The sequence below is a fragment of the Bubalus bubalis genome, chromosome 5, assembly GCF_019923935.1.
Source record: "Bubalus bubalis isolate 160015118507 breed Murrah chromosome 5, NDDB_SH_1, whole genome shotgun sequence".
Taxonomy (NCBI): domain Eukaryota; kingdom Metazoa; phylum Chordata; class Mammalia; order Artiodactyla; family Bovidae; genus Bubalus; species Bubalus bubalis.
The window spans coordinates 129,542,141-129,565,221 of record NC_059161.1 but is presented as its reverse complement, the minus strand read 5'-3'; the positions used below and the strand labels follow the sequence as shown (position 1 = coordinate 129,565,221).

The 23,081-nt window shown below is 51.9% G+C and overlaps 1 protein-coding gene across 3 annotated transcripts in view; it reads left to right on the top strand.

Annotated features, from left to right (window-relative positions):
• The window catches only part of SHANK2 (SH3 and multiple ankyrin repeat domains 2), a 558,458-nt gene that overhangs the window by 20,355 nt on the left and 515,022 nt on the right, over positions 1–23,081 (top strand). For all 3 annotated transcript variants that reach the window (XM_044943817.2, XM_044943819.2, XM_044943818.2), the window contains exon 2: positions 12,699–12,799. The gene's annotated coding sequence lies outside the window, so the exon portion shown is untranslated. The remainder of the gene's footprint in view (positions 1–12,698; positions 12,800–23,081) is intronic.

Sequence of the window (23,081 nt, the reverse complement as noted above, 5' to 3'; positions counted from 1 at the left end):
CCCGAGCTCCTCTGCTCCCTGGTGCATTGCGGAGGTCCCCTGGGGGGCTCCCAGCGGGGCTGACAGCCTCACCCCCCAGGATCTCCAGGCAGAGGTGGGGACTGTTCCAAGTGGGTCTTTTTGGCAATGCTTTTGGTTCATTTGAAACTTTATCCTGCAGTTGTTTATTGAAGAGGGAGGGGAGGGCCTGGAAGGTGGGGGTGGAGTATATATTAAATTAGTGATCCTGTTAGGAGCCCTTTCTGGAAAGCCTGCACTGTGGCAGGGTAGGTAGGGCCTTTGGTGTTGGACAAGCCACAGCTCCGTTCTGCTTTGTGGCCGCTGCCTGCGTGAACCACCTGTGTGACCTTGGGCGTCACCTGCTCCTCCACCGTGTGGGGCTGGTCACACCGACCTGATCAGTAACAATTAGATGGCGGTCTGTCAGCTACCAACCTGTGTAACAAAAGCCTGCAGAGCTTAGGGTAAAATGACAACTGCTCATTTCAGGGCCAGAGAGTAAATATTTTTTGCTTTATGCTGTCAAGTCTCTCTACAAAGCAACAGCAGTCACGGGCATTTTGTGAACGAATGGTCATGGCTGTGCCCCAATAAAACTTTATTTAGAGCAACAAGCCGTGGGCCGCATTTGGCCCACGGGCAGCAGTTTGCCAGCCCCTGGTTTATTTATCTCACCATTTGAGCAGGAGGGGGATGGGTGCTTCTTGTGGTCACTGAGTTCAGCCGTGGTCGGCTGGTGAGCAGGCGTCACTCACATCGCTAGGGTGGGCTAGTTGTTGGCTGGGGTGGGCATAACGGCATCATCCAGCTCTCGCCGCCCCCCTCTGGCAGGCCAGCCTGGCCTGGTCACTGGGAGGTCTCAGGGTCCCTGAGAACAGCAAGAGGGAGCAAGCACCCGTGCGTCCCTTTGCTCTGGCCCGTTTGGCTGAAGCGAGTAGACTGGCCAAGGCCAGGGCACTGGGAGGCGCGTGCCCTGGGTGGGTTAGGGGCAGCCCCGTCTGCGTCTAGTCCCCCCGCTGCTGGTCACCGTCACACTCACGAGCGAGGGCCCAGCTGGGGTTTCACGCTTTCAGGGGTCACGGGCTCTGTGGTTCAGCTGGCGGGCGTAATTAATACTTTAACTTCGCTCCTGAGTGATCTCACGCGGTAGCTGTTATGAAGCTCGTTTCCACCTGCACTTTTGCCCTCTCTGTCATGGAGCCAGAGCAGAAGCAGAGTTGAGAGTGTTCTCCGGAGGTCAGGGACCCACAGGGTCTTCTAGCGATTTTCAGAGGGAGCAGAGGGGCCATGGCAGAAAGGCAGGAGTGGGAGCTCTGGTCCAGGCGGGGCTGCTGAGCAGCTCTGGGAGCCTGGCCTCAGTTTTCTCGTCGGGAGAATGGGTAGATCAGGTGAAGTCACGTTCTTGCCTCCCCAGACTTTTAAGCCATGGCACAGACAGTACAGTGGCGAGGTGCTGTCCACACTCTGGCACTCCCAGAGGGTTGCGGGAAGGTCAGCCTCAGAAAGGTGCTGGGACAGAAGCTGATGCAGATGTTTTCCCGCTTTCCTCCTCATCCCTGAGAATGCTGGCGTTTGGCCTTGTTTTCAGGTTTTCTCTCCTCCCTTTCTCCGTGAAGTGGACTCCGAATCCTTGTGCGCTTTTGCAAATGAGGTTCTTTATTATTGAGTTGAGATCACATAAAACCAACCATTTAAAAGTGTACAGTTCAGTGGCATTTAGCACAAAAAGTCCTGGTTCCGTCACCCACGAACAGTCCCATCCTTGCAGCCCCAGCAGCCGCCCTTCTGCTTTCTTCCGTCTTTGCGGACTGCCCTGCTCTGGACGTTGCATGTAAGCGGCTGGTTCGACGGGAGGGCGTTTGTGTCTGGCTTCTCTCAGTGATTAGAACGTTTCCAGCGTTCGTCCACCTTGTGGCCGCGTCAGGGCGGCATCCCTCTTAATGGCTGAATTCTCTTCCCTTGTGTGGGTGGAGCACATTTCCTCTGTTCTTCTGTCTCGGCTTCCCTGCTGGCTCAGTGGTAAAGAATCTGCCTGCCAGTGCAGGAGATGCAAGAGATATGGGTTCGATCCCTGGGTCAGGAAGATCCCCTGGAGAAGGAAAAGGCAACCCATTCCAGTGTTCTTGCCTGGAGAATCCTATGGACAGAGGGGCCTGGTGGGCGACAGTCCACGGGGTCGCAGAGTCAGACACGACTGAGCGCCACCACCCGCCACCAGCTTCTGTTGGTGGACTGTGGGTTGTTTCCACTTTTTGACTGTTGTGCATGATGCTGCTAGGAGCATTCATTCTCATTCAGTTCAGTTCAGTTCAGTCGCTCAGTCGTGTCCAACTCTGCGACCCCATGAACCACAGCATGCCAGGCCTCCCTGTCCATCACCAACTCCTGGAGTCTACCCAAACCCATGTCCATCGAGTCGGTGATGCCATCCAACCATCTCATCCTCTGTCGTCCCCTTCTCCTCCTGCCTTCAATCTTTCCCAGCATCAGGGTCTTTACAGATGAGTCAGCTCTTCGCATGAGGTGGCCAAAGTACTGGAGTTTCAGCTTCAGCATCAGTCCTTCCAAAGAACACCCAGGGCTGATCTCCTTCAGAATGGACTGGTTGGATCTCCTTGCAGTCCAAGGGACTCTCAAGAGTCTTCTCCAACACCACAGTTCAAAAGCATCAATTCTTCTGCGCTCAGCTTTCTTTATAGTCCAACTCTCACATCCATACATCCATGTGTCTTTTTCAGTTTTGTTTCATCAGAGTATACGCCGAGGAGTGGTATTGCTGGGTTCATTCCTGTACTGGTTGGGTTTTTTTGTAAATATTTATTTATTTATTTTTTGACTGGTGATTGGTTTGTAATACTGGCTTGATTTCTGTCGTACTTTGACATGAATTAATGTAGGTTTACATTTGTGCCCTCCCTCTTGAATCTGCCTCCCACCTCCCGCCTCTTCCCACCCCCTAGGTTGTTCCAGGGCCCCTGCTGCAGTTCCCTGAGTCCTACAGCGAGCTCCCATTGGCTGTCGATTTGCATGTGCTGGTGTGATGCATCCATGCTGCTCCCTTCACTCATCTCGCCCTCTCCCTCTTCTCCCCACCCTTGCACACAAGTTTGTCCTCTTATGTCTGCATCTCCACTGCTGCTCTGCGAACAGATTCGTCAGGACCATCCTTCTAGAGCCCCTGTAGATGTGTTAATAACCGATACTTGTTTTCCTCTTTCTGACTTTACTCTGTATAACGGGCTCTGGGTTCATCCACCTCATTAGAACTGACTCAAGGGCATTCCTTTTTATGAATGAGTAGTGTTCCATTGTATGTATGCACCACAGCTTCTTTATCCATCCATGTTCCCTTAGGATGGACTGGTTGGATCTCCTTGCAGTCCATGGGACTCTTAGTCTTCTCCAACACCACAGTTCAAAGCCATCAATTCTTGGGCGCTCAGCTTTCTTTATGGTCCAGCTCTCACATCCATCCATCCATGTGTCTTTTTCAGTTTTGGTTTCTTCAGAGTATACGCCTAGAAGTGGTATTGCTGGATCCATTCCTGTACTTTAGTTTGTGATGAAACAGCTTCTTTTCACTTTTGGCAGAACCAGGTTCCTCCCACTTGAGAGGACCTGCGGTTACGGGGCCATTCCTGCTGCCTTTCTGGATCAGAGAGAGGTGGTGACATGTCCTCTGATGGGGGCCCTCGGGGGAAGCCTTCTGTGCCTGCTCTGTTAATCTCCAGGGCTAGGGTGACCCTCATGCATTCCCATCTCACACAATTAGCTGGGACATGGTCAGAGGTGGCTGCAGAGTAGAGCTGCAGACCAGGCAGCTGGATTCCAGGAACTCTGCTCATGTGGAGGGGGTCCCTGGGGATGGGGCACAGGCTGGTGCCTCCTGACTCCCAGCCCAGGACACCGGGCCACTCTGTGCCCGGGGTGAGTCCTCAGGGTTACAGAGCTGTTTCAGGACGCTTCATAATTACAATTTCCATCTCCCCAGGAATGATGAGCACTTCTAAAAATAGCTGCAGAATGCTGAAGGCTAACCTTTTAAAACAGTTCAATAATTTAGTTATTCTCCAGCGGGGACAGGGAGGATTGCTGTAAAGTGGGTGCTTTTAAAATTTCCTAGAACCCAATCGCTGCTCGCTTTTTTCCCCCAACAATTTGAGATGTAGTTTGCATACCATGCAGTCCACACGAAGGGTAGAATGCAGTGCATTTTTAGTAGACTCCTGGGCTGCTCAGCCATTACCACAGGTAATTCTGGGACATTTTTGTCCCCCTTGAAACAAACCCTGTACCTGTGAACAGTCTGCCCCCGACTCTCATCCCCTCCTTCCCAGCCCCTGGCAGCCTCCCGTCTGCTTTCTGTCTCCCTGCGTGTGCCTGCCCCCAGCGTTTCATGTAAATGGAACCGTTGACTGACTTCCTTCATTTAGCGTCCTGTTTTCAGGGTTCATCCGGGTGTGTGGTGTGTCAGAGCGTCGGGACTGAATGCGGCTCCGTGGCATGGCTGGATCACGTTTTATTCACGTACTCGTGGGGCCGGATCACGTTTTATTCACGTACTCGTGGGGCCGGATCACGTTTTATTCACGTACTCGTGGGGCCGGATCACGTTTTATTCACGTACTCGTGGGGCCGGATCACGTTTTATTCACGTACTCGTGGGGCCGGATCACGTTTTATTCACGTACTCGTGGGGCCGGATCACGTTTTATTCATGTACTCGTGGGGCCGGATCACGTTTTATTCATGTACTCGTGGGTTGCTGGACGTACAGATTGCTTCCACTTTTTGGCTGTGAGGTAGAGAGCTGCTACGAAGATTAAGGGGTCAAGTTTTGTGGTGGTCATGTGTTCCTTTTTTAAGCTTAAAATTTTTTTTAATTCAGTTTTGGTTGCACTGGGTCTTCATTGCTACGAGGGCGTTTCTCTGGTTGCGGCGAGCAGGGCCACACTTGGCTGCTGTGCTCGGGCTTCTCACTGCCGTGGGTTATCTTGTTGCAGAGCATGGGCTCCGGAGCACTTGGGCTTATTCATTGCTCGGGGGCATGTGGAATCTTCCCAGACCAGGGATCAAACCCATGTCCCCTGTATTGGCAGGTGGATCCTTAACCACTGGACCGCCAGGGAAGTCCTGGACCTAATGTTCTTATCAAGTTTGGGTGTATGCCTTGAAATAGAACCATGTATCTTCAGTCACAGGCAGCTCTGTGTGACTTCATTTGTTCTGTTCTCCACAGTGGACTTTATAAAATAAAAAGAACCTCTTTATTTTAGCAATAATTGCAGTTGTAAGAAAGAATCCAGAGCCGTCCTGCGTACCCTCTACCCTGTCTGCCCCACACGTCGTATCCTGCAGAACCAAGTGACGACATTTAGTAGGACGCTGACAATGTCACGGTCAGGGTACAAGCGTCCCCATCAGCACCAGCGTCTCTCACAGACTCCCCCCTGCCTCACCTGCTTTTCAGCCCCCGGCAACCCCTAATCTGTCTTCCATCTCTATAATTTTATTCCAGTAATCATGCAGAAATGGAATTATACAGTCAATCAGCTCTCTGGAGTTGGCCTCTCTGTCATCAGAACTCTGTAGAGAGGCTTCCCTGGTGGTCCCCTGGAGTAGGAGCTGGCTCCAGTCCAGTATTCTCGCCTGGAGAACCTCATGGACAGAGGAGCCTGGCAGGCTAGAGTCCATGGGGTCACAAAGAGTTGGACATGACTGAGCGACTGACACTTTGACTTCCACTTTTCAAGCATTAATGTTGTGGGTTTTGTGTGAACGTTGGTCTTCATTTCTTGGATAAATGCCCACGCATGCCGTCTCTGGGTTGCACAGTAGCTGCGTGTTTAGATTTTTAAGAAAGCGCTGCACTTCCCTGCGTTGCCGTTTCATTTTATATTCCCATCGGCAACGTGAGAGCTCGTCCAGCTTCTCCCCGGCGTCGGGTGTTACTGTGTCCTACGTTGGCCGGCTGGTGTAGGGACGTCTCCCTGAGGTCTTAGCTTGCCTTGTTTTACTGGCTGATGATGTTTTGAACACCTTTTCGTGTGCCCCTTTGCCATCTGGCTGCCCTCCTTTGTAAAATGTCTCTGCATGTCTTTTCTCCCTGTCTTAATTGGATAGTCTTTTTTTTTTTTTTTTTTTTTTTAATCCTGTTAAGTTTTGAGAGCTCTTTATACTCTGGACACCAGTCCTCTGTTGAATGTGCGCTTTGCAGACATTTTCTCCCAGTCTGTGATTTGTATCTGTATCCTCTTTTTCACAGAATGAAAGGTTTTGAGTTTTTTGAGGTCCGATTTATCAGCTTTTCTGTGTGTGGCTCGTGCTTTGGACATCCTTTCGGCATTCCTAACCCTGGAGCCTAGAGATTGTCTCCTATGAGAATTTTTTCCCCCCAAAGTGTTATAGTTTTGCATTTTACATCTAAGTCTATGATTCATTCTTTTAAAAAATTTTTAAATCTTATTCAAAAATTTTTAAAATTTATTGTCTACTTATTTTTAATTTTTTACACTGCACTGCACAGCATGTGAGATCTTATTCCCCAGCCAGGGATTGAACTGACACCCCCTGCATTGGGGGCTGGGCGTCTTAACCACTGCACCTCCAGGGAAGTCCCCCGTGATCTGTTTTGAGTTGACTTATTTTAATTGAAGTCTTGCTGATTGACAATGCTGAGTTAGTTTCCGATGTCCAGCACAGTGGCTCAGTTATGCATTGCTGTTGTTTAGACACTAAGTCGTGTCCAACTCTTTTGCGACCCTGTGGACTGAAGCTGGCCAGGCTTCTCTGTCCGTGGGATTTCCCAGGCAAGAATACTGGAACGTGTTGCCATTTCCTTCTCCAGGGGATCTTCCTGACCAAGGGATCGAACCTGTGTCTCCTGCCTTGGCAGGAGGATTCTTTACCACTGGGCCGCCAGGGAAGCCCTCAGTTACACATAGGTGGATAAGATGGATATATATATATCTACCCTTGTTCAAGTTCTTTTCCGTTGTAGGTTATTAAAAATATTGAATACAGTTCTCTGTGCCATGCAGTATGCTTCTGTTGTTCATCTATTTTGCTATATAATAGTGTTATCTATCTCCCCTGGAGAAGGAAATGGCACCCCACTCCAGTACTCTTGCCCGGAGAACCCCAGGGACAGAGGAGCCTGGCGGGCTACAGTCCGTGGGGTGGCAAGAGTCGGACACGGCTTAGTGACTAAACCCGTGTCTATTAGTCCTAAGCTCCTATTTATCCTCTCTGCCGCCCCTTCCCCCTTGGAAACCATGGCTCGTTTTCTGTCTGTGAGTCTGTTTCTGTTTGTGGATAAGTTCTTTTGTCTTTCTTTTAGATTCCACACGTAAGTGCTACCACATGATATTTGTCCTTCTGGGTCTGACCTGTTTCACTCAGTATGACAGTCTCTAGGTGCCTGCATGTTGCTACAGATGGCATCATTTCACTCTTTTTTACGGCTGAGTAATATTCCACTGCATACATGTACCGCATCTTCCTCATCCATTCCTCTACTGATGGACGTTTAGGTTGCTTCCATGTCTTGCCTACTGTGAACAGCGCGTCTGTGAACTTGGGTGGTGGCGCATGTGTCTTTCTGAATAAGTTTCGTCTGTGTATACGCCCTGGAGTGGGATTGCTGGGTCATCCTGTAAGGCTTGGGTTGGTGGTGGCAGTTTAGTCACTAAGTCGTGTCCAACTCTTGTGACCCCATGGACTGTAGCCCGTCAGGCTCCTCTGTCCATTGGATTCTCCAGGCAAGAATACTGGCGTGGGTTGCCATTCCCTTCTCCAGGGGAGCTTCCCGACCCAGGGATCGAACCTTGGTCTCCTGCATTGTAGGCAGATTCTTTACTGTCTGAGGGTTTCCCTTGTGGCTCAGCTGGTAAAGAATCTGCCTGCAATGCGGGAGACCTGGGTTCGATCCCTGGGTTGGGAAGATCCCTGGAGAAGGGAATGGGTACCCACTCGAGTATTCTGGCCTAGAGAATTCCATGGACTGTATAGTCCATGGGGTCACAAAGAGTTGACACGACTGAGCGACTTGCACTTACCGTCTGAGCCACCGGGGAAGCCTAAGCCCTTAGATGTACTTTTATTTTTCACTGATTTCTGTAGACTTCAGCATACAAGTTTTGTTACATTCACACCTAAGTATTTTTTTGAGAGGTTATAAATGGTATTGGATTATACATTTGGTTGTCCACATGTTCGTTGCTAGTATAGGGGGATACAGTTGACTTTTATATGTTGATGCTGTATTTTGTGACCTTGTTCAACTCATGTATTATTTGTAGGAAGTGTTGTCTTGGAGCAGAGAGGGCGATGGCACCCCACTCCAGTACTCTTGCCTGGCAAATCCCATGGATGGAGGACCCTGGTGGGCTGTCCATGGGGTCGCTAGGAGTCGGACATGACTGAGTGACTTCACTTTCACTTTCCACTTTCATGCATTGGAGAAGTAAATGGCAACCCACTCGAGTGTTCTTGCCTGGAGAATCCCAGGGATGGGGAGCCTGGTGGGCTGCCGTCTATGGGGTCGCACAAAGTTGGACCCGACTGAAGCGACTTAGAAACAGCAGCAGCAGCAGTTGTCTTGGAGATTCCTTGGGATTTTCTACAGTCTTGTCATCTGCAAATGGGGGCAGTTTTATTTCTATCTTCCTGATCAGGGGGCTTCTCTGGTGGCTCAGACAGTAAGGGATTGCAGGAGACCCGAGTTTGATACCTGGGTCGAGAAGATCCCCTGGAGTAGGAAACAGGCTCCCCACGCCAGTGTTCTTGCCTGGAGAATCCCATGGACAGAGGAGCCTGGCGGGCTACAGTCCACAGTGTTGAGGAGTCAGGCACGACTGAGTGACTAACACTTTCACTTTCCTGATCTGTATGCTTTATGTCTTCTTTTCTTGCCTCTTCTATTACCTGGAACGTCTACTGCTGTGTTGAGTGAAAACGGTTAGAGCAGACATCCTTGTTCCTGGTCACAGAAGGAAAGCGTTTTGTCTTTCCCTATTTGGAATAACGTTAGCTGATTACATGAAGTTTTGCAGATGCTCTTGATCAGGTTGAAGAATTTCCCCTCTTCCTTTTTTGTGGGGGGAGAATTTGTCACAGATGTTGAATTTTGTCAAATGCCTTTTCTGCATTGATTGCTTTGACTGTGTGATTTTCCTTCTTTAACTTATTGGTATAGCATATCACATAAGTTAATTTTTAAAAAAATATTGAACCAGCCTAGCATTCCAGAAATAAACCTTACTTGTCTTGATCTGTAATTCTTCTCTTATACAGTAATTGCTTAACTCTTATTTGTTAATATTTTGTTAAAGATCTTTTTCCCATCTATATTTGAGGGATATGGGCCTGTGATTTTCTCTTTGTATAGTTTTAATATCAGTATCATGCTGCTAAGTAGCTTCAGTCGTGTCTGAATCTGTGCGACCCCATAGACAGTAGCCCACCAGGCATCTCTGTCCCTAGGATTCTCCAGTCAAGAACACTGGAGTGGGTTGCTATTTCCCACTGGAGTAGGTTGCCATTTCCTTCTCCAGTGCATGAAAGTGAAAAGCGAAAGTGAAGTCGCCTAGTCGTGTCCGACTCTTATACTATACAATATCTTCCAGAAAACAAAATCCAATTGATTTTATGGAACCAATATGATCATATTGGATTTTGTTTTCTGGAAGATATTGTATAGTGTATACTCAGTTATTCAGTTGTGTCTGACTCTTTGCAGCCTCATGGACTGCAGCCCGTCAGGCTCTTCTGTCCACTTGAGTTTTCCAGCAATAATACTGGAGTGGGTTGCCATTTCCTACTCCAGATATTGTATAGAGCTGATACTAATTCTGTGAACATTTCACGGAATTCTCTGTGCAACTATCTGGGTGTGGAGATATCCTCTTTCTTATAAAAATGTGTGTTTTATAATGAGGAACTCAATCTTCTTAATAGCTGTAGGGCTTCTCCGATTATCTATTTCATACAGAATGAGTTGTAACCGTTTGCATTTCTTGAAGAATTGGTTTCTTTCATTTATATCGTCTAACTTAAGTGTGTGGAGCTGTTTATCCTTTCAGTGCCTGCAGGCTCTATAATAATATCCTCCGTTACATTCCTGGAATTGGTAATTTGAGCGTTTTCTGTCTGTTTTGGCTAGTTTTGTCAATTTTTTTGACTTTTACAAAGAGCCAGCTCATCATTTCATTGATTTTCTCTATTGTTTTTTTGGTTTTGTTTTTATTTATCTTCACTCTTTTGATTATTTCCTTCCTTCCTTCAAACCTTTGCTTTGGACTTATTTTCCTCACCTATTACTAGCTTCCTGAGATGGGAACTTAGACTTTGATTTTCAATTATTCTTTTTTTTTTTTCCTCCTCTGTATTTTCTTAAAAAAAAAAAAAAAATTTACTGGAGCATTGTTGATATTTAGTCGCTCAGTCCTGTCTGACTCTTCATGACCCCATGGACTGTAGCCCACCAGCCTCCTCTGTCCATGGGATTCTCCAGGCAAGAGTACTGGAGTGGGTTGCCATTCCCTTCTCTGGGGAGCTCCCCGACTCCAGGATGAAGCCTCCGTCCCCTGCGCTGGCACTGAGTCAGCAGGGAAGCCCTTCTGTTGGAGCGTAGTTGCTTTAAAACGCTGTTAGTTTCTGTTGTGCAGCAGCATGACTTTCTGATGGTGTGAAAGTGACACATACTCGGTAGAGACTCTTCTTTGAATCTTGAATTTTGATCTTTCTGGGCCTGTGACACGTGGAACCATCCTCTGTTGTGGGCGGGAGCAGTGAGCCGCGGCTCCCGCCAGCCACGTGGTCACAGGGGTGAGCGGCCAACGCGCAACCACTCTGCACCCGGACGACCGTTCTGGTTTTCACTTTCAGGACAGTTTTCGGTAAATGTAGTGAGATAGTCAGCAAGTCGTCATAAAGTAGGCTTCGTGTTAGATCATTCAGGGCAGCCACGGGCTAATGAAAGTGTTCTGAGAATGCTGAAAGGAGGTGAGACTGAGCTGTGATGTCCAGTTGGGTGTATTATGTGCATTTTCGAGTTACGATATTTTCTACTTATGATGGGTTTACCCAGATGTCACCCCATCATATATCAGGGAAGATCTGTGTTTCCTTGTTGCGATTTTCTGTTCTGTTTTTCAGTGAGGTTTTCTGTTTTCACGTGTTTCCAGGGTGTTCACGTGTCGAGGCATTTTTGGTTTTGCCACTTCAGACTCAGATTCAGCACTGACATCCCTGTCCCCTGAGCGTTGCCAGCCACCGGCTGTCCTTCACCCATCTGAGATCTTCCTGGTTTGGGGGATGATGAGTGATTTTCAGTGGAAATGTGCACAGTTGCACGTTCTGTCGTGCGCCGCGGGCCTCGCTGAGCCTGCTGGTTTAGCCTGTTTGTCTGGACGTCACAGGGAAGCCGTGCTGCCTCGTTACTGCCTGCAGACGTCCAGGGTCCTCGGTTGACCCCCGGTGACACCCCAGTGGGGAGGGCCCTTGTTGTTGCTGGTGGGGGAGGGGACCTGCTCCCACGTGGCCTCCACGGATACGAGGTGGGCGTGGCCTCACTAGCTGGCGATGGGGAGGGTCCTGACTCTCTGTTAGCTCTCTTCTGACCTCGTTCACTGAGATGGGGGTGAGGGGGTGCCGTGTGTGTGCAGAAATCCAGGCTCCATGTGGTGTCTGCATTGATACAGTGGAACTGGAGGAGGATGCATGCCTGCTCAGCAGGGAAGAAAGTTCCAGCTCCATGGCTTGGTTTATCTGCCCCCTCCCTCCCCATGGAGGTTTGAGTGCCTGTGACGGCCATGCGAGGGGAAGTCCAGGCTCCCCCCTTGCCCTCTGCTCCTGGGACTCAGGGTGGGGGCCGCAGTTCTTCTGTGACATCCAGGTGGAGTAGTGGAGTAATTGTCTGAATGTTTTTTTTTTTCCTGTTTCGCTGCCATTTTCCTGGTTTGTTCTGGAGAGAGTAGTCATTCTTTGCAGCTTTTTTTTTTCCCCGCTTCTACTGATGTCTCAGCTGAAGCTCCAGTCGTTTGGCCACCTGATGTGAAGAGCTGATTCTCTGGAAAAGGCCCTGATGCTGGGAAAGACTGAGGGTAGGAGGAGAAGGGGGCAACAGAGGATGAGATGGTTGGATGGCATCACTGACTCAATAGACATGAGTTTGAGCAAGCTCCGGGAGGTAGTGGAGGACAGGGGAGCCTGGTGTGCTGCAGTCCATGGGGTCGCAAAGAGTCAGACACGACTGAACGACTGAAGGACAGCAACTGGTGTTTCTGGCTCTCCGGCTTCTTGGCTCCCAATCTGGGATATGAGGCAAAAACCCAGCTCAGAGAACCAACCGCTGTGCCATTGCCTGCACCCCTGGGCCCTGACCGGCCTGCCTTCTCTCTACCCCCTGGACCCCTGGGCCCCAACCGGCCTGCTTTCTCTCCACCCCCTGCACCCCTGGGCCCCAACCGGCCTGCCTTCTCTCCACCCCTCAGAGTCTTCGGTTTGTTTCTTGTGCAGCATCCTGGGGTTTTCGTTGCATGTCTTGTGAGGAGTGGGGAAAGTGCGTCTATGCCATCTTTCAGGAAGCAGAAACGCAGCCGCTGGTTTTCAGCTTGCAGGCATCAGAGCGCTTGTAGTTTTGGCCTCTGTCTCCTCGTGGAGCCTCGGTCTGACCGCGCCCTGGTTGTCTCTCACAGCTCTGGACATATCTCCTGTCTCCTTGCCTTGACCCATCAGAGCGTGGTCGGTTCTGGTTCCGAGAAGCCTTCCTGCGGGGCCCAGTCTGCCAGCGCCTCTGGTGAGTTAGAACATCTTCGGTGCTGTGGTGTGGACTGCCCCCACTTTGGCACCCCGGCCAGAGGATGGCAGTTCCTCGTGGCCAGGGCCCCAGTGCCTGAGTCAGAGTTGGGGGGGGGTTGTCCTGGGTGCTGGAAGTACACGCCTGCCCTTGCCGCCCAGTTAGTGTGACCTTGGGGGGACTCACGGGGACTGCGGCTCTTCATCTCTGCTCCGAGATGCCCTGGCTGGGAGGGTAGATGGTGGAGGAGGTGTGGCGGGCGCCCTGCCTCCGCTGTTTCCTGGACCAGGACATGCCTGCTTGTGTCCAGCGCGGGGACCGCAGAGGGAAGCCCACAACTTGAGGTTTGTGAGGGCCCGGGTGAGGGCCCGGGCCCCCAGCGGTGAGGCCCGCTGCTCCCCGCCTCGCTGGTCCTGAGAGGCTCCGCCTGGCCCTGGCTCTGCACACCCTGAGCTCTCTCTGCTGCCACACTTGGCCGCCCAGCCTGGGGACCAGAAAGGCAGGTCTGTGAGGTCCGCTCCTGCTCGGACATAGTTTTCAGACTTTTGAAAAAATGTATCGCCTATCCAAGGAGACGTTTTAGACCCTTGTTCCAAATTGTCCACCCCAATGAGATTTTAATACATGGACATGCTGTGTATCTGTTTATGTTCTGCTTGTATACCCCTGCTTTCTGCTCAAGAACACTGAGACCTGTTGCATCTTCCCAGATTCCGATGAGAAGGAGAAGAACGTCCTAGGCTTACAAATAGCCCAGGCAGGAGCGGAATGTCAGGGCCACTGCCCCAGCCCTGGTCACCTTCAGCTTGTGGGGGGTGGGTGCTGCTACCCCTGGCTTCCCAGGCCTCCAGTCCTGCCTGAGATCCAGTTCAGCCCCTCTCCCTGTCCTTGTGCAAGCCTTCCCGAGAGGCCGTGGTCCCCCCGTATGCCCCGAGTTGCTTCTCTGGCCCCTGCTCCCGCCCTCCCCCAGGTGCACGTGGGCACTGTCCTGGCAGGCGGGCAGTGACAGGGCTCCGGGAGGACCAGCCCCGCTCTTCCGGCCAAGCAGGCAGAGCCTGCAGTCCCCTTGTCCTCTGTCCGTCCAAGAAGCTGCATGCAGTTCCCTTGTGGGGAAGCCCCTGGCACCAATTCTCCATGGCTGCTCACTTGCGTGGCTCCGCAGAGAGCTGACAGGTGGGTGCACACTGTGGGTGACTCAAGTGGAGGCTGTGGCCACCCTTTCCTCTAGCGGCGGAGCAGGCTCGGAGAAGGAGGTGTCCAGGTTGGCGGGAAGGTCCCGCACTCGGCTGAACTGTGTGGCCTTGTCCCCACCCTCGGGCTCCGGACCTGGGCCTTGCTTAGGTTCATTATGGTGGCAGCCGGGGGCAGGGCACCAAGCCCCCCGGCAGCATGTTCCTGTGTTTGTGGGGTGCCATCTGCCCCGGGCCGGGTTGGGGGCTTGTTGGCTCATGACCAGGTCGAACCTCCCTGGGCCTGGGTTTGTACCAAGGCCCGCTCACCTCCTCCTGCCTCCTTTCTGAGAAAAGGCCCCTTGATCTCTCGATCTGAGCGTTTGCCTGTCCCCGGCCCGGCGTCGGGAACCCTGCATCACGGCTGGGCCTCCAGCTGCTTCTTAGGGAACTCCTCTCTGCTGGCCCCAAGTGGTGGGGGCTGTGGTCTCAGAATCCATCTCTGTGGCCGTGGTCACTGATGTGCCAGGGAAGAGGGGAGGAATGGCTGGACCGGGCGGCCCTTTAGGCCGGGAGTGGACGCGCTGTCAGCTTGCTCTGCCGGCCAGGGCGCCTTTCCCTCGCAGCGTTGGTCATCTCCAGGACAGGGGGCCTTGGGGGCCCGGGTGTTCACAGAGAGATGAGCCCCAGGGGAGCCTCCCAAGGCCTTTCAGCTGGAGAAGGATGGTGGTCCTGTGCTGTGGATGGAGGGGGGCAGTTTCCGTCTCTCGGGGGGTCAGTCTTCGTGAGCCCAGGAAGTGCTGCATCCTGAGTGGGTTGGGGGAATGGAGGCAGAATTCTCCATCAGGCCCAGGTTTTTCTGCACGCTTCATCTCCCTCTCAGCTGTTTTTCCTGCATCCTCCAGTGTCCCAAGAAGGGACCCTGCCCTTCAGCGATCTCCGGATGTCCTAGAGGCCGCCATTCATCGTGGACACCCCTGCGTGGGCGCCCCACGGCCCCCATCCTGGCCACTGTGTCCCCTTGCAGTGGAGACGGTCATCACGTAGCAAAGCGGTGTGGATTCTGGGTTTCAGGCCTTTGGAAGCGATCCCCTCCTGCTGCCACTTGGAAAAACATGGAAAATGACCCTCGGGTGGTAATTTAGGGAGCAGCCAGGATGTTATGTAACGAGTGGCAGAGGGTTTCACTTTAGAGTAATGGAGTTAATGCCCAGTTAATTACCGTGATGCCTCCAACCGTCTCATCCTCTTTCGTGCGTCCCCTTCTCTATCTGCCCTCAGTCTTTCCCAGCATCAGGGTCTTTTCGAGTCAGTGAATTCTCACCCATGAGTCACGGCACTAGCTTGAACGAATGCAGAGATTCCGTTTTCATGAAGCTGTTCTCAGTCGCTAACTTGTGTCTGACGCTTTGCGACCCCACGGACACCAGGCTTCTCTGTCCTTCACCACGAGCCCTAAGGGTCCTGTGATGTACGGATTACCCAGGATTATCTCATTGGGCCTTTAATCCGTCACATGAGGCCTTACGACAGGCAGGTCTGAGCAGAGGAGACCCATGAAGGCAGGGGCTGGGGGACACAGCCATGAGCTGGGACACCTGGAGCCCCTGGAGGCCGGAAGAGGCCAGAAGGCCCCTCCCCGAGAGCCTTCGGAGGGAGCCAGCTCTGCAACGCCTGGATTTCCGTCCCGTGAACCTGGTTCCAGACTTTCGGCCTCCAGGATTGGGAGACGATACGTTTGTGCTGCTCTGAGCGGCCCAGCCTGGAGCCCTTTGTCATAGCAGACCCTGGACGGTCACATACCGCATGAATCCCGATTTCACTGTGGTCGGGGGACAGGGTCATATTTCAGTGAAGATGAAGGGAAGTGGGGCCTCATGTGTGGCTAGGGCTCAGGATTTGAACAAGCTTACCTCGATGGCTAGCTGGTCACCACGGGAAGACGTGATGCCTTTTCCTCAGGTCACCGTGGCCCAGCTGAGATCTTGGAGAGCGGGCTTGGCACTGGCATGGGCAGGACTTCCATCACCCTGTCACTGTCTGCAGAACGTGCCCCCAGGTAAACTGCTGGGAGAGGTGTTTGGTTCAGTTGAGTTCAGTTCAGTTCCTTTGTCGTCCCTTTCTTCTGTCTTCAGTCTTTCCCAGCATCAGGGTCTTTTCCAATGAGTCGGCTCTTCTCATCAGGTGGCCAAAGTATTGGAGCTTCAGCTTCAGCTTCAGTCCTTCCAGTGAATATTCAGGACTGATTTCCTTTAGGAAGGCCCTGAGCACCCCTGCTCTTGGCCAGACTGAGCCTGAGGTCCGCATGCCGGGCGCACGCTGCTGAGCTCCACAGAAGTGCCCCGAGTGTTTCACACATTCAGAGTGTCCCCCATGAACGTCCGCTTTCAGTGCTTCCACCCGCTTCCGAGGCCTGGAGGTCAAGTGGGCACCCCGAGCCCTGCCCACATGCCTCCTGCCTTTGGTCTTTCTGGGCGGTTACATTCTACTCCGGCCGCCCCAGGACCTTCATGTCTTACCAGGGCAGAGGGAGCAAGGAGGCCTGAGGGGTCAGGGAAGCTGCCAGGCCATGCCCACCCCTCATGGCAGCACGTGGCTCCACGCTTCCGTGGGCATGTTTCCTGTGCCCAGTGGCTCCACCCCAGACGCATGGTTCTCACATTTGCTTTGTGCGGCTCCCCTCCTGGCTCCTGACCCCTTGACTGTCCGGAGACCCCACCTCCCAGGAGGGTTCCCCGTCTCCACCCTTGCACGCTGTCTGAGACCACGCCCCCAGCTCCCAGGGCCTGCACAGGACGCAGCTGCACCCTCGGGCGTCTCGGGGCCACTGTGGGAACGAGCCCAGTGCCTCCTGGGTTTCCTTTTGCTCCTCTGCCCTCCGCCTCCTCCAACCACGTTAGACCTGGTCGCCCACTGAGACAGATGGGGAGGGAAACATCCCCCGAGTTGGGAGGGGGACCCGAAGAGCTGATGCCGGAATGACCTCAGGCTTCGCAGAGCCCTGGGGTTGGAGTGTGACATCGAGAAGGCCACACGGGTCCAGGTGGACCGGAGTCCCCACGGGAGCTGCTGGTCTCCTCTGAGGACCGAGATGGAGGCCGTGAGGTCTCGGGAAAGCCGTGCTGGTCGCTGTGCTCATCATGTAGATCCTCCCAGATCTCTCAGCTGAGAACCACGTTGTCATCTCGGCAGGCGGAGCCCTTCCCCCGGGCCGTGTGTGCATGCCGGCCGCATGACCACAGCCCCTGCACGCAGCACCTGGGCCAACTCACCGACGCTCCCCGCAGGGGTGAGGACGATCGAGGATAAGAAAGAACTGGGTTTGTTGACCCAAATGGGTCATCCCAGTCCTAGGAAAAGGGCTGTGTTATTTAGCTTTTGACTTGGAACCTGAGCCAAGGAATGAGAACTCTTGGGCGTCTTGTTGAAATCGCAGGTTCTAAGGCCTCCTCCAGTTCAACAGGAATCTGCCTTGTTAGCTTACTAACCAAGTGATTCTGCTGCGGGCCCCACTGAGAACTCTGATTTAATGTTGGGTTGTGCTGTGCTTAGTCGAGCCATCGTGTCTGACTCTTTGGGACTCCATGAACTGTAACGTTTTGTTAAAGACCATTAAAACTCTGCCAAATTATGACCAGCTCCTGGGATGACAGCGTGGCTTTGCAGCCACATGTGTGCTTTATCTCTGAGCCTCCTGGCAGCCAGGGGGAAGAGGGAAAGCTGGGCTAGCAGAGCTCTCTTTTCTAGTATGAGTTCTCCTGGAGAACAGGTTTTCTTAGCGCTCTCGTCTAGGAGGAATGTTCTCAAGTGGTGTCTTCAGTTGGCGTTTGACTAGAAATGCCCCAGTAGTTTTCATATACTGTTTGACTTCAGTGAAAGCTGAGGACATAACAAAACCTTTTCTTAATTATTATTTTGGTTGTGATGGGTCTTCATTGCAGTGTGTGGCCTTGCAGCATGCAGGGAGCTTAGTTCCCTGACCAGGGATCAAACCCATGTCCCCTGCATTGCACGGCAGATTCTCAATTGCTGCACCATCAGAGAAATCCCATAATGAAAACCTTTTTGAGATGGACACTATGCTGAGAGGTTCAAGTGTATTATAGTCTTGTATTTTGAAGTGATTCAGGCGTAGAATTCATGGAACTGTGCCAAGGACAAGGCTTTTCGCAAAAGAGAATTGAAGAAAAGAGATAAAAGAGAGTTGAATGATTCTATAGCATGTGATTCCATTTTATATGAAATGTCCCCAAAAGGCAAATTTGTAGAGATAGAAAGTCATGAGGGGTTGCCAGGGGTGGTGGGGCTGGGGGTTTGGGAGGTGATGGCTGAGAATTACGGTGTTCTTGAGACTGTGTAACTGTTTTAATGTGGATAGAGGTGATGGTCTACCCAACTCCATGATCACAGGAAAGCCCGCTGAATTGCATTTTCCTGAGAAAACTGTATGCAGGCCAAGAAGCAGCAAAACCGGACATGGAACAATGGACTGGCTCTAAATCGGGAAAGGAGTACGTCAGGCTGCATATTGTTACCCTGCTTATTTAACTTATATGTAGATTACATCATGTGAAATGCCAGGCTGGATGAAGCACAAGCTGGAATCAAGATTGCCGGGAGAAATATCAATAACCTCAGATATGTAGATGACACCATCCTTATGGAAGAAAGTGATGAGGAACTAAAGAGCCTCTTGATGAAGGTGAAAGAGGAGAGTGAAAAAGCTGTTTTAAAAGTCAACATTCAAGAAATGAAGGTCATGGCATCTGGTCCCATCACTTCATGGCAAATAGGTGGGGAAACAATGGAAATAGTGACAGACTTTATTTTCTTGGGCTCCCAAATCACTGCGGATGGTGACTGCAGCCATGAAATTAAAAGACACTTGCTCCTTGGAAGAAAAGCTATGACAAACCTAGACAGCCTGTTACTTTGTGGACAGAGGTCTGTCCAGTCAAAGCTGTGGTTTTTTCCAGGAGTCATGTGTGGATGTGAGAGTTGGACCATAAAGAAGGCTGAGTGCCGAGGAATTGATGCTTTTGAACTGTAGTGTTGCAGAAGACTCTTGAGAGTCCTTTGGACTGCAAGGAGATCCAACCAGTCCATCCTAAAGGAAATCCATCCTGAATATTCATTAGAGGGACTGATGCTGATGCTGAAGGTCCAATACTTTGGCCACCTGATGTGAAGAGCTGACTCATTGGAAAAGACCCTGATGCTGGGAAAGATTAAAGGCGGGAGGAGAAGGGGACGACAGAGGATGAGATTGCTGGATGGCATCGCTGATTGAATGGACATGAGTTGGAACAAACTCAGGGAGACAGTGAAGAACAGGGAAGCCTGACGTGCTGCAGTCCATGGGGTCGCAAAGAGTCGGACACGACTGAGCAACTGAACAGCAAGTGAGTTGTATGGCATGTGGATTAGGTCTTCACCAAGCTGTTTTCAAAAAAGAATTGGTGACGTGTTTGCGTGTTACACTGAGTCCAAGATTGTGTGCCGGAGAGCTGGAAAGAGACCCTTTGTCCCGATGGAGCCCCACTCAGCTTCCTTGGGGCAGGGAGGCCTCCAGGGCTGCAGTCTCCTGGGAGGCCTCTAAACCCTGGCCCCCGAGCAGTGGGCCAGCCCTTAGGTCAGCGGGGCTCCCGCTCTGGCCCCAGAGTGTGTGTCGTGTGTCTGAGGATCCCAGGCACTGATTATGTGTGCTCACGCCTTGCTGTCTCTGTTCCCTGAGATATTTTTACCTCCAGGCCTGAGGCTGCCGAGCGAGATCTTTGGCGCAGGGCTTGCCCGCATCGAGGTGTGGAGGGTGGTTTCTCTGAGCCAAGCAGGCTGTGTGTCCTGGCTTCTCCCAGCAGAAGCTGGGTCTCTCCCGTCCTCTGAGCCCGTGCCGAGCGAGTGGAAGTAAGCCGATGGAGTGAGTTAGTATCTGGTCTCAGGGTGGGGCCGGATTTACTGAGGTTCATAGAGACAGCTTCCTGGTAAGAAAGAAGTTAGATGAGAGTGAAAGCAAGTAAAGTGGTGTTCACGTGACTGTAAATGTATGTGTATCCCTCTGCATCCCTCTGCAGTGTTCTTTCCTGGAGAATCCCTCCCATGGACAGAGGAGCCTGGTGAGCTACAGTCCATGGGGTTGCAAAAGAGTCAAATATGACTTAGCAACGAAACAACAGAGCACCAATAACAATCTGTTTCAGAAGAAAAAAGTCATGTAGCCACATCAGGAATTTTCTAGGTTTGGTGACACGGGGGCTTAACCACACATTCACAGGGGGATGGTTTTTGTGAACCAGCTCCAAGGGGCTGTGTTGGGGGAATCCGATTGAGAGCCTGGTGTCTGGAGCTCCCTGCTGTTCTACAGCCCCGGGATGCACCCAGCAGAGGGTCTCACACAAGCCCCAGCTGGGCGGGGGCTGATGCCAGCCTGTGGTCCAGTTCTCCTGGAAGGGTCAGCTGCCGTGAGGCTTTATAACTGCGGGGAGTCACCGACTCGTTGACTTCACCTTTTCTTGGAAGGAACAAGGGAGAAGTCAGAATGTAGCTCACCAGAACAAACACATCAGCCTTCCGCCAAGTGAGGTTTTTCCTCTCTCGGACAGTTGGAAATAAAACTCAGGGTGTTTGCATGGATGCAAATTGTCCCCTTTTCTTTCTTTTTTCCTGTTGACATTTTTATTGTATCACAAATTGTTGCCTGTTTGCCTAGGTAGCGAGCCGGTCTCTGTAATTTTGCTGTGGTCCCATAGCCATGGATGGAAAAATAGGGCAATTTACCTGTCTGTCAGAAAAGCACAGCCAGGGATGGAAGGAAGGGCTGCTGTTCCATGTTCTCTAAATATTTACGCTCCTGTTCCTCTTTTGTATTTATTCCTTCCACCCGAATGGCAGGTACGCAGTCGCCTTCCAGCACTCATTCTCCCTGGATGTTTTTAGAGAGAGCGGTTCCACTAATCAGAGCTCTTTCATAGTCACGAAGTGGATTCAAAGTAATATTTAATCCAGCGACTAGGACGTTGGAATGTAGTTCAGGCCCACTGGGTATTTTTTTTTTTTTTGCACATCCTTTTATTTTTTTGGAATATAATTGGTTTACAGTGTTGAGTTAGTTTCTGGTGTACAGTGGAGTGAATCAGCCACGTGTGTGTACAGACCCCCTCCTTCTTTGGCCTCCCCCCCACCCCTCCCTCTCACCCATCTAGGTCATCACAGCACCGGACTGAGCTCCGTGCTCTTCACTGTACTGCAGCTTCCCGCCAGCTGTCTGTTTTACACCTCGTAGCGTATACATGCCAGTCCTAATCTCCCAACTCATCCCACCGTCCCTTTCCTCTGCTGTGTCCACAAGTTCATTCTCTACGTCTGTGTCTCTATTCCTGCCCTGGAACTAGGTTCATCCGTACCATTATTCTGGATTCCATGAATATGCATTAATGTAGGATATTTGTTTTTCTCTTCCTGACTAATTTCACTCTGTATGATAGAGTCTAGGTCCATCCACGTCTCTACAAACGACCCGAATTTCGTTCCTTTTTTATCACCGACTAATATTCTGCTGTATATATGTACTGCATCTTTATCCACTCATCTGCTGATGGACGTCTAGGTCATTTCCACATCTTAACTATTGTGAATAGGGCTGCTGTGAACACAGGCGTGCGTGTATCTTTCTGAATGAAAGTTTTCTCTGGATATCTGCCCAGGAGTGAGATTGCTGGATCATATGATACTTCTGTCTCTAGAGGAATCTAAATTGCTGGGTCGTGTGGTAACTGGCTTTTGAGGACTCTCCGCGCTGTTCTCCGTGGTGGCTGTGTCTCTTTGCATCCTCACCAGCAGTGGAGGGGGCACCGTTTCCGAGGAGATGTTGTCTCTGTGGCATCTGTATCCTGCACCCCTTGCCCAGGACTGGCTCCGTGGCTCCATGGCAGCGTCCAGGGAGGGAATTAGTTCGTGTGACGGGAAGCACGCCCCCGGGCTTGCTTCTGTGTCTCTGGTCAAGCCGCGGCTGAGGGTTCCAGGCGAAACCTGGATGGGGCTTGCCCTAAAAGTGCAGCGGTGGCTGGCGGGGGACAGACGCCCAGTGTGTGTCTGTGATGCACACGTGTGTCTGGAGTCCTGGGCAGCACTGTGTCCTCGTCTTCACGTGGGGAGCCCGTCACCTGAGAACTTGTCCATGGGAACCAGGTGCCTGCCCGCACAGGCTCACCTTACCTGGGAGTTGGCAGTTGTTCTGGGCAGTGCAGACGGGAAGCGAGTCGGATCCCGTTACCTGCCTCGGGGGTGGGGGGAGGCGTTGTTCCTGCAGCCACCTCGAGCCAGGAAACGTGCCCACAAGCCAGGGTGCTTGCCCTGGTCCTCCGGTTAGTCTGGGAGCAGGCTTCTCCAGATTTCCTCTCTGTGGTATTTGATTCTTTTTTTAGATTTACCTGTTTTACTTTTATGCAGGTGACCTACCTGCTGGTACAGGTATCAGATTCCCCACCTCTCTCTTGCAGCTCTGCTCCTTGTGAGCTACAGTCGCTTACAGAACCGGCTGTTCAGGGGCCCTCAGACCACCCTCAAGTTCGGTGATTCTCTAGAAGGACTCGCAGGACTCAGCCAAGCTGATGTAGTCACACTTCGTTACAGAGAGAGGACACAGGTGAAATCAGCTGATGCAAAGGGTCGTGGGCCAGGGTACAGGGGGACCAGGCGCCAGCTCCCAGCTGTCCTGTCCCAGGGGACTCTTGCAAACGACACTTGATTCTTCCGGAAGCCCTGGGTGACAGCACACGTGAGCTGCTGCCAATCAGGAATCCTCCCCGGGGAGCATTAGGGAGTCCTGGGGTTTTACTGGGGGTCGGTCACAGAGGCATGGTGGACCACCTGCAGGCTGAGCTTAGTCTCCAGCCCCTCCGTCAAGCCCGGGGCCCTCCCCGTAAACCATGTTGTTAGTATAAATGACCTGTTGTGGCTCGTGGCCTCACATAAACACAGTCACTCTTCTCAGGAGGACATTTCAAGGGCTCAGAGGTGCCCTCCCAGGAGTCCCGTCAAGGGTCTGGACAATCCTGACAGCCGTGTTCACCCGTCACTGCACAGCAGTATTTCAGAGTGGACTCTGGGTCCAGCAT